Source organism: Haliotis rufescens, unplaced genomic scaffold, assembly GCF_023055435.1.
Source record: "Haliotis rufescens isolate VD_foot unplaced genomic scaffold, xgHalRufe1.0.p SCAF_1, whole genome shotgun sequence".
NCBI lineage: Eukaryota > Metazoa > Mollusca > Gastropoda > Lepetellida > Haliotidae > Haliotis > Haliotis rufescens.
The window spans coordinates 74406821-74416633 of record NW_025963779.1 but is presented as its reverse complement, the minus strand read 5'-3'; positions in this window follow the sequence as shown (position 1 = coordinate 74416633).

Genomic DNA, 9813 nt, shown 5'->3' with positions numbered 1-9813 from the left:
AGGGAGTCAGACATTGACGTTAGATAAGAGACATGCACTGACGTTAGACAGGGAGTCAGACACTGACGTTAGGCAGGGAGTCAGACATTGACGTTAGATAAGAGACATGCACTGACGTTAGACAGGGAGTCAGACACTGACGTTAGACAGGGAGTCAGACATTGACGTTAGACAGGGAGTCAGACATTGACGTTAGATAAGAGACATGCACTGACGTTAGACAGGGAGTCAGACACTGACGTTAGACAGGGAGTCAGACATTGGCGTTAGATAAGAGACATGCACTGACGTTAGACAGGGAGTCAGACACTGACGTTAGACAGGGAGTCAGACATTGACGTTAGACAGGGAGTCAGACATTGACGTTAGATAAGAGACATGCACTGACGTTAGACAGGGAGTCAGACACTGACGTTAGACAGGGAGTCAGACACTGACGTTAGGCAGGGAGTCAGACATTGACGTTAGATAAGAGACATGCACTGACGTTAGACAGGGAGTCAGACACTGACGTTAGACAGGGAGTCAGACACTGACGTTAGGCAGGGAGTCAGACATTGACGTTAGATAAGAGACATGCACTGACGTTAGACAGGGAGTCAGACACTGACGTTAGACAGGGAGTCAGACATTGACGTTAGACAGGGAGTCAGACATTGACGTTAGATAAGAGACATGCACTGACGTTAGACAGGGAGTCAGACACTGACGTTAGACAGGGAGTCAGACATTGACGTTAGACAGGGAGTCAGACATTGACGTTAGATAAGAGACATGCACTGACGTTAGACAGGGAGTCAGACACTGACGTTAGACAGGGAGTCAGACATTGACGTTAGACAGGGAGTCAGACATTGACGTTAGATAAGAGACATGCACTGACGTTAGACAGGGAGTCAGACACTGACGTTAGACAGGGAGTCAGACATTGACGTTAGACAGGGAGTCAGGCACTGACATTTGGTACAGGAATCTTATTAAAAAAGAAATTGTGCCCGAAAATGCTTGGAAACATATTTGTGCTTTAGATTGTTGAAAAAAAGAAATTGTCAAATACAGTCAAGTCTCGTTAATCCGACACTCGGCTTTATCCGACACAAATGATGGGAACCGATTTATTCAGCGCTATTTAGTCCCGTTAATCCGACATTCTCGCACTCCGACTCCGACACACCTAATTTGCAACAAATTACCGAAATCACTCATTAGTCAGTCTCGTTAATCCGACACAGTGGTCAGCGTACTCCGTGGTCATCTGCCCGCGAGTACACAACCCCGTGATTTGACACGCACTGGCTGCAGAGATTAACTTTAACAATTAACACTAGATGCCGGGATCATAAAGAATTTCAAGCTTTATTATAAGAAACAAATGAAATTACACCTCGACAATGTTGATGCTGAAGAACCACCAGCCCTAGACGTCAAGCGAACAGGGGACTTTGAGAAATGTCCCTTCAAAATGTGAGAAACAGAAAACACTGACAGACTATTTTAAGTAGATGAAGTAAGTTGTTAAGACAGTAGCACTTGCATTTACACGAGGAAACACACGGTTATTATCTATCGTGAAGATGTCCGATTTTCGATCACAAATCACTTAATTTCGTTAATCCGACATACTCGTTAATCCGACACAATCATGTGCAACCAACGATGTCGGATTAACGAGACTTGACTGTACATTGTTGCAAGACAGTTTGTTTCATGAAATATATCTGGTTTTGCAGGGAAAATAGCTAGCCTCCATGCAAATGCTGTTCAAAGCGGCATAAAACTAAACTCACTCACACACTCTTGTGTAACATTACTGACAGAAATCAATTACTTCTGTATACCAGACTAACAGGCAGACAACGTGAAATAATTGAACACGCATGTCCGCCAGATTAATCAATCGTGCTGATTTGTGTGATTGATCAACGTCTAGAGCCACCATTGCACATGTATCGATTACCCGGCGTACCGGATACGTACATGGCGCATTACCTGGCGGTGTAACGGTACAGGAAGTCTTTTATTCCCGGTGTATAGCGGTGTTTGTTGTTAACGTGTTCCAACATCCGGGATCTGGTAACCGCTGTCAGCACACCCTTGGCATCATGGGGAAATTACGAAACTCCATTATCCAACCTGGTGCATTGTCAACAAAGTCGTTGTGTGATCTGTTACGTCAACACGAAGACGTCATATGCAGTGGCGCTATCTTACAAACCTGGGCGTTATACCTGTGTTGTAGTGACGGTTGCCAAAACACTACACTGGCATTGGCTGTATACAGACGGTACCCAGTAGGACGCCAGTCAAGCCGTTTCGGTGCTTGATAGGGGAAATAAAACAGTCAATGCCTGCCCGTCTCTATGCTGTTAACTTGAGGTAGGAGAAGAAAAACAGACTAAGTCAATCTATGAATTAGATTGCCATCAGAGGAGCCGTGAGACAGCCAACGTATGTCAGTTGAGAAAACCTGTTAACCTGGATGCGGCAAGGAAATGTCTAATTTGATTTCAGTGTACGTTAAAAACAATATGATGGCGGGTGTCAATGCACTAGCCCATTCTTATACACATGTACCATTCTTCTATACATGTACCATTCTTCGATACATGTACCATTCTTATACATGTGTACCATTCTTCTATACATTTACCATTCTTATACATATGTACCATTCTTATGCATATGTACCATTCTTATACATGTACCATTCTTATAAATGTGTACCATTCTTATACATATGTACCATTCTTCTATACATGTACCATTCTTATACATGTACCATTCTTATACATGTGTACCATTCTTCTATACATGTACCACACTTATACATGTGTACCATTCTTCTATACATGTACCATTTTTATACACATGTACCATCATTATACGTGTGTACCATTCTTCTATACATGTACTATTCTTCTATACATGTACCATTCTTCTATACATGTACCATTTTTATACACATGCACCATTCTTCTATACGTGTACCATTTCTATACATGTGTACCATTCTTCTATACATGTACCATTCTTATACATGTGTATCATTCTTCTATACATGTACCATTCTTATACATATGTACCATTCTTATGCATACGTACCATTCTTCTATACATGTACCATTCTTATACATGTGTAACATTCTTCTATACATGTACCATTTTTATACACATGTCCCATCCTTATACATATGTACCATTCTTCTATACATGTACCATTTTTATACACATGTACCATCCTTATACATATGTACCATTCTTCTATACATCTACCATTCTTATACATGTGTACCATTCTTCTATACATGTACCATTTTTATACACATGTACCAATCTTCTATACATGTACCATTCCTATACATGTACCATTCGTATACACATGTACCATTTTTATACACATGTACCATTCTTATAAATGTGTATCTTTCTTCTATACATGTACCATTTTTATACATGTACCATTCTTATACATGTGTACCATTCTTCTAAACATGTACCACACTTATACATGTGTACCATTCTTCTATACATGTACCATTTTTATACATGTGTACCATTCTTCTATACATGTACCATTCTTATACATGTGTATCATTCTTCTATACATGTACCACACTTAAACATGTGTACCATTCTTCTATACATGTACCATTTTTATACACATGTACCATTCTTCTATACATGTACCATTCCTATACATGTACCATTCTTATACACATGTACCATTTTTATACACATGTACCATTCTTATACATATGAACCATTCTTCTATACATCTACCATTCTTATACATGTGTACCATTCTTATACATATGTACATTCTTATACATGTACCACACTTATAAATGTGTACCATTCTTCTATACATGTACCACACTTATACATGTGTACCATTCTTCTATACATGTGCCATTTTTATAAACATGTACCATCTTCTATACGTGTACCATTTATATACATGTGTACCATTCTTCTATACAAGTACCATTCTTATACATGTGTACCATTCCTATACATGTGTACCATTCTTCTATACGTGTACCATTTCTATACATGTGTACCATTCTTCTATACATGTACCATTCTTATACATGTGTATCATTCTTCTATACATGTACCATACTTATACATATGTTCCATTCTTATACATATATACCATTCTTCTATACATGTACCATTTTTATACACATGTACCATTCTTCTATACATGTACCATTTTATACACATGTACCATTCTTCTATACATGTACCATTTTTATACCCATGTACAATCCTTATACACATGTCCCATTCTTCTATACATGTACCATTTTTATACACATGTACCATTCTTATACACATGTACCATTCTTCTATACATGTATCAATTTTATACACATGTACCATTCTTATACACATATACCATTCTTCTGTACATGTACCATTTTTATACACATGTACCATTCTTCTATACATGTACCATCCTTATACATGTGTACCATTCTTCTATACATGTACCATTTTTATATACATGTACAATTCTTATCCTAGCGAATTTGTCCTGATTAACAAGTTGGTATAAATGTCTCTATTTGCATGGACGTTCACAGCGGTAAAGTTCAGGGCGGCGAGGGTCGCGGGTTAATGAGGTCAGGCCTATTCTGTTTCCCCGTACAGCAACAGCATACAAGACATCTGAAAACGACCCAGCAAATAAACCAGGTCCACTTATCTCGGGCGGTCTAGTGACGTTGATCCATACCGTTTCATCACTGTCAGTTTTTTTGTTTATTTGTTTTTTACAGCGCCATCTAATCTTAAAAAGCAATCGAAGTATCTATGTTAGCAATCTATCCAAGTAAATATATGAATATGTCCCGCCTTCCGCTCTGGGTATGCAAAATAAACTAACGCGTTAATCATAAATACACAGGGATAGTCCGCTCCAACTCTCTGTGCCGCATGGCAATTGGTTTTAAACTAAATACATAAGAACAGACTGTCCTGTTTGTATAATACATGTACGTGGAACCCTACAACCACTAACAGTTAATCTGGAATCCCCGCTGACCATGTTAACCTGGAAAGCCAGCTAATCCGGAAACCCTATTAATCTGGAAACCCCGCTAATCTGGAAACCCAATTAATCTGGAAACACTCCTTATCCGGAAACCCTTAGGCTATTAATCTGGAATATAATACATGTACGTGAAACCCTACAACCACTTACAGTTAATCTGGAATCCCCGCTAACCATGTTAACCTGGAAACCCAGCTAATCCGGAAACCGTATTAATCTGGAAACCCCGCTAGTCCGGAAACCACGTTAATCTGGAAAAACCGCTAGCTAGGAAACCACGTTAATCCGGAATCTCCGCTTATCCGGAAACCCCACTAACCTGGAAACCCTGCTTATCCAGAAACCCCGTTTATCTGGAAACCCCGTTAGTCCGGAGCACTTCTTTTGGAACACCTATGTGATTATATATGAGCTGTAGGCTCTAGATAATAATTTGAGCCATTGAGTATTTACTCACTTTTTAGCATCCACATTGGGTACACATAATTTTCTTTGGATATTTAATTATATTATCATTATGCATTCTTTTGGGTCGACTTATTTTTTGTATATGTTCGTATCCCAAGTGTGTAACAAACTCACAACAGCGATATGCATCATTCACAGCAGCAGATTAGAGCTCATGAATATGTTATGCCTGCATTCAATCAGTAAATAAATATCTGTAAAGAAATATAGAGACGCAAGTTAAAAAAACACTCACTGGAAAATTAAGTATAGTGTCGTACAATTGTATTTCCTCTTTTGTTATGCGTATTCAAAGTTATTTGACTACTGGCTATTTCGTTTGCGTGTTTTACTCAAATACGCAGCTTATTTTAAACACTGTTATATACAAAGCGAAATTACTGATACCAATAATTCCTTAATCGGGAAATTCGTTAATCCGGATAATTTAACTGGAAATTGTATAGTCCGGATTAACGGGGTTTTGCTGTACATCAAAGGGTATCACAAGCATTTGAAGGGAATGCTATATACGAAGGCATGTGTGATATATAGATAATATTGCTTGTCAGATAATGAGGGTTACTTTCACGACCATGCGTTTCATCATTACATCACTGACATCGTGCACCCCGGCTCAATGGCCATGACGTGTATCGACCACCTTGTTAGCGAATGCGCTGCAGCGGGAAGGTGTACGCCTGAAAATCCATGTCATTGATCACCGCTCTGATTATTCATCTAGAATTAGTGACACATTGCCCAGGGGACGCTCAAATCAATTGCAGTTTGATAGACAATCAAGGAAACTAGGTAATCACGTGTACCCTGACCAACCAATATACCGGAGGAAGTGGGCAGTAGATGGAACTGTTCCCAGGGGTGCCAGGTCTTTATTATGCCTGCTGTGGGCTTTCAAGATAAATAATTGGACAAGTTAAGGTTTGTATCTTGACCCTCCCACGGGGTTGTATATTAATCTTGGACTGGGCGGAATTACCTTGATTTGAGCCAGGCGTCTTCGGAGCTTCAGAACAGGACACAAGGTCCAACTTTTTAATCCCTTCTCTGGTAGTTTCTCAAAGTGTAATCAATCTCCTTTGAGCTCATTTTACAGATGTAGAAAATGATAAAGTCGTGGAGACGTGATACACAACATCACTTCGTTGTTTCCGTTATCGTTGGTTGGATGACACTGACAAATGAACGATGTCGCCCCCGTCACATACAGGAAGACGGTCTTGATGTAAAGATAGCACCAGTGATCTCCCCATATTTTGAATTCGACTAAGAGAGTAAATTCTATGTATTTACGTTTTCTCTATCCTACTGAGAGGCATTTAACGCATATATGTTTTCATACGATAAGATTCATTTAATAAAAAGCTGTTTTGGCAACTCTGACGTATTGAACGGCCATTGTCACTATTACAGTAACTGACGTGGCGAGGTTAGAATCTCAAATTATACAACCGTATGGTCGTGAGAGCTCAAACCCAACCATTTGATGGTAATACAGACAGGTCGTCGAAAGGGTTGTAAAACGTCAAACTTAAATCTGGGCTATATAAAACCATGCAGTACAGGGAAAGTATGGTCCACTTTCACAATGTGAGTGAGTGAGTGAGTTAAGTTTAATGCCGCTTTTAACATCATTCCAGTTATATCACGGCGTGTCAGCTTAATGTGGGAGGAAAGCCCGAAGTGATGCAGGTCTCAGACGTTTACCACTTCGGTGAAACCCGCGAGCACGGGTATGGTGCTGACAAACCTAGAAACATAGTCGGGGCGAACCGGGATTCGAACCCACAATCATAGGTTTCTGGTGCCCAAGGGACGCAACTCTGCACAGCGAATCGCGGCGCCTTAGACGACTGGGCCACCCGTGCCCCCACTTTCACAATGCCGTGACTGACAGACACCCAGTGGAACCAAACGTTGTGAATATTGAATGATGGAATGGCCGGAAGTCCAATTCCTGCTCACTTCAGTGTCCATCAGACAAACGTTTCATCATCGGCAACCATATTAAAAATCACCATAAGGGTGCAAGAGAGCCTACTAATCCCACGATAGGAACGGAGAACCTTCCATGGCATTAGTGATCGGATCCTGGAGAGAACCTTACATGGCATTGTCTGGCAAGGCAACGTTGGGCAGTTGCTTGAGGTAGTCATGGAGCAAGGCAGTGGGGAGAGTCACATTTTAACGTCAGTTTTTCGGATGGGCAACTCGGTATTTACCATCGTCAAGGCGACCGTTTTGCCCAAGCTTGCATCATGGTGAGAGATCGTTTTCTGGAGTCATTGAATGGGGATCAATCAAGGTTTGTTTGTTGTTTAACGCCGCACTCAGCAACATTCCAGCTATATGACGGCGGTCTGTACATAATCGAGTCTGGACCCCACAATCTATTGATTGATATCATGAGCATCGTTCCACGCAATTGGGATAAGGTGACATGCATCAAGCAAGTCAGCGAGCCTGACCACCCAATCCCGTTAGTCGCCTTTTACAGTAAGCATGGGTTGCTGAAAACCTTTTCTACCCCGGATCTTCACGTGTCATCAATCAAGGTCAAGAGATCTGAATCCAATTGAACATTTATAAGAAGAACTCGGACCTGGTGTTCAACGTCAGTTGAATCCAATACAGACTATAGCTGAGGCATCCTCGGAGGTAATCTGCGAATAAAAGCAACAAACAATATTTCCATAATCATAGAAATATCTGCTTAAAGGAGAGACTATTGTCCGATTCGGACTATATCATGAACACGTGTTAATGAATCACTATCAAATAGTGTTGATACCGCGAAAATGTAAGCGTATCCTGTCCCACCGGTGGTACCCGTAACAAACACATGCAAAGGCAAGTCAAAGGCACTTGTTCACCTTAAATAGACCAAAATACCCTGACCCGGCCAAACCAGTGGTTGATAGTGTGAGTATGCAGAAATGTTTGGTCCTAGCTGAAGGTGTGAGTTTAAATGAGTATCTTGTTATTGTCTATTCATATTAAACGGTCATAATAATTTACTTTGAAGGTTAAAGTTTGTACGTATCATCTGAGGAATGGTGTTGAGATTTCCGCCCAAAGTACCGTTAGTTAGGATCTGCATAATCAACGTTCTGGTGTCAAAGATTGGGGTTTGCATCATCTGTCAAAGTCCTATCATATGTAGCGTTTATTATTGTCATCAATTGTCAAAGTAATGGTGATAAGGGCTGCAGTTTGCATGTGAGCGCCACCAGTCAAATATCTGCTGTTAGTGGTAGAAGGTTGCGCCACCAATCACAAATATGTTTCTTACCCTCTGTCAAATAAATATAAAACGTCAACGCCAAAGAATAACCAGTCTCCATTACCAAAAGGGTTGATGTGTATACCGTCTGTCAAAGGACTGCTGTGGAGGGTTGAAGTGTGCACCGTCTGTCAAAGAACTGCTGTGGAGGGTTGAAGTGTGCACCGTCTGTCAAAGAACCACTGTGGAGGGTTGAAGTGTGCACCGTCTGTCAAAGAACTGCCGTGGAGGGTTGAAGTGTGCACCGTCTGTCAAAGGACTGCTGTGGAGGATTAAAGCGTGCACCGTCTGTCAAAGAACCGCTGTGGAGGGTTGAAGTTTGCACCATCTGTCAAAGGACTGCTGTGGAGAGTTGAAGTGTGCACCGTCTGTCAAAGAACTGTTGTGGAGGGTTGAAGTTTGCACCATCTGTCAAAGGACTGCTGTGGAGGATTAAAACGTGCACCGTCTGTCAAAGAACTGCTGTGGAGGGTTGAAGTGTGCACCATTTGTAATAGCATATACAGGCTGTTAGCATTACTAGCCGCACTTTAACCTATTCAATGTTTAATACAATGCACTGGAAATACAACGGGCATTTAATTTATTTTGTTCAAAACCCTGAACAAACGGGGATTCCTTCCTATGTCCCCTGTATTTGTCTACCATTCTCTGAATTCATAACGTGTTGCAAATTGAGAAATTCCTCCCAGACAAACTGATGGATCAACGGAACACTTCCAACAGCTATAGACAGCGCGGGGAGCCACAAGGGGAAAGTAAAAGTGACTTGTTCCGAGCCAGTGATTAGGAGCTCATCTCTTCCATTTATTGTTGTTACGATCAGAAAACCCGAGGGAGGTCCTTGCCGAAGAATTCTGTCTTAAACTAGTTTCAACGGGGCGTGGTTTTGGTACTGCCCCCTTGAGTGAATCTTGATTTTCGTTATATATATAATTTCATATATCTCATCATCATAGGTGGAGGTCGTACAGGAATTGTTTCTTATTTCGTTTTAATGGTA